Consider the following 2416-nt stretch of genomic DNA (forward strand, 5'->3'; position numbering starts at 1 on the left):
CCCTGCTGAGAAGCGGGCTTCCCCCAGGCCCTGCAGCGGGGCCGGGGCCTTCTCTCCTGGCCTGGCACCGCGCACCTCCTGCCGCGGGCGTCTTCAGAGTGACGGGGCGGGAGCCGTGAGCAGTGTCGAGCTGGACACCCCTGACGAAGGACTGAGCATGGGGGCTGTCCGTGGTCGTGTTTGTAGGGTCATACACTGGTTTGCCTTCATAACGAGGGACCACATCCTGGTGTCAGGACAGCCTCTTACTGTAGGTTTATATATGGAATAACCTGATGCAATACGCATCAGAGCAATCCAGTTAAAACTGCTGAACGATGTTACACCTTCAGTGGGGATTTCCATCATGGTAAGAGCTTTCAAAATGAGGGCTGTCTGAAAACCATGAACTGTGAGGTTGCCTGTAGGAAATGCAAAGCGAGGACAGAAACAGCCCACGGCAATGCATGGAAGAATAAGAAGGTTGCCTGAATTTGCATGCTGTGAGGAACTATAGCTCTCTACAGTTAGAGCACCTGCCTGTAGCTCATGAAGAGTTTCTGGGCGTGCTGCACAATGCTGTGACTTTTGTGTTAATTCAGCCAAGAATGCCTGCGTTTCCTTAAATCCTGTTGACTTCATTGCCATGTGACACAATCAAGAAAGCTGTTAAACGAGCTGTCAAGTATTGCTTATCATCCATGTGTTTCAGTTGATTGTAAAAGAGATGTGTCTTGTTTTCTCACACCGGATGTGTTTTCGGATCAAGTGGTCTCTTATTAGTGCTATTACTGTGACTTCGATCCTGGTTCAATACCCTAGGCACCACGTGTAATGACAGCAACCTATGCCCACTATATTTTGCTATGGAAGCACCTAAATAAAACATTTTGGTAGCTTGTATCACAGAATCCTTGTAAAACGAGAATTCTTCACCCATTTTTCTCCTTCTGATAGACCTCATATTTGTGTGGCTGAAACCTGACAGCCTAATGTGGTAGGGCCATCCATCTGATCAAGCCTCTGCCACATTCAGCTGCTTGGTACCTGCACTCTGACATAGTTTTTCAGTCCAAATTGTATCTTTGTTCATCCTTATAATATCTGAGATGCCTCAAATCCTTTCCGTTTTTGCCCTCTACTTCTCAGAAAAATTAGCCTTAATAGTGACTCCTGTGTCTGACATACCTAAAAGAAAATAGATGCAGGGAATGGGAATGGTTGCATTCCTGTCCTTTACTAGGGAGAAAAAGTTGACTTTTCTAGCAGTTACGAATATTTTTTTAGAAAGGCTTTGAGGAACAAATACTGAAGTCTTCAACTAAAAAAAAATCTTAAATAGGAATTACAGAAATGTAATTTAAAAATTAAAGTAAAAAACCTTTAAGACTTGTCCTTGGGAATTTAAAATTCTGAATTGACTGTTTCCCAAGAGAGACAGAAAGAACATCTTAGTGACATTCATAAAGTCCTCAGACAGCTGTGGTCCAATAAGTCATAGCTCCTCAAAGCCTCAGTGTTTTGAGAATACTGCAGCACACCCACTTCTCAAATTACTGGGGATCTTAACTTGAAATACTGACCAGAGGTAGTAGTAGCAACTGGAAGGCACCTTAGGTTCGATTCATGTCCCACTTACTTAAGTTGTTTTCATTGTTCTCTGCGTGACTAGATTTTCTTTGTGCATATTGCACATTGCTTCAAAACCTATGTGCATTCTGGAAATGTCATTATAAGTAAGTTTGAATTGTCTCCCTGTAAATGCTTTTGGGTTATGATAAGCTCACCAGTATATCTACAGCTGGTTTCACTGAAACAAATGCCGAGGAAGAGCCTGAATCATATTTGAGCATGAGTGTATGAAACTGTGTATATATTTACAAATTCAGAATTATACTTGTACTTACGCAGCTAGAAGCAACTGCATTGAGGGTTAATTATTCTTACAACAGCATCAGTGCATCTCTTGATGTGTTTTTTCCAGAAATGTTCTAATGGTGTTTCAGCATCTTGCAGCACAAGCTGCATTGCAAGATGCAAGGGGGAAAGTTTATGCTTGTTTTGGTTATTTCTCCCCCACAGACCTCACATATTACATAAATAGGATGAAATTTATCATGTGTTACTGAGTGAGCCCTGCCCCAAGTCGCTCCAGCAGAGAGACAAATGTTATCCAGAAAGACGAGGTGGGAGGAGAAGCCTCAGCCCATAATCTGCCTGCTCCAGTCAGCCTTACCCTTTGCTGCTCAAAATCTCTAATGACACTGTGAAGATGGCCTCCTGTCCTTACAAGCCCTGAGGCACTACTGGGAGTACTCATTAGAGGAGTAGGGTCTCAGTGTTCACATTAATTCATTGGCCCTCTCTTCATCAAAAAGCTATGCAGAAATGGTAACAGCCCTGCAGGGACTAAATGGACATTAATACACACAGTGTT

Source organism: Aptenodytes forsteri, unplaced genomic scaffold, assembly GCF_000699145.1.
Source record: "Aptenodytes forsteri isolate BGI_AS27 unplaced genomic scaffold, ASM69914v1 Scaffold91, whole genome shotgun sequence".
Lineage (NCBI taxonomy): Eukaryota > Metazoa > Chordata > Aves > Sphenisciformes > Spheniscidae > Aptenodytes > Aptenodytes forsteri.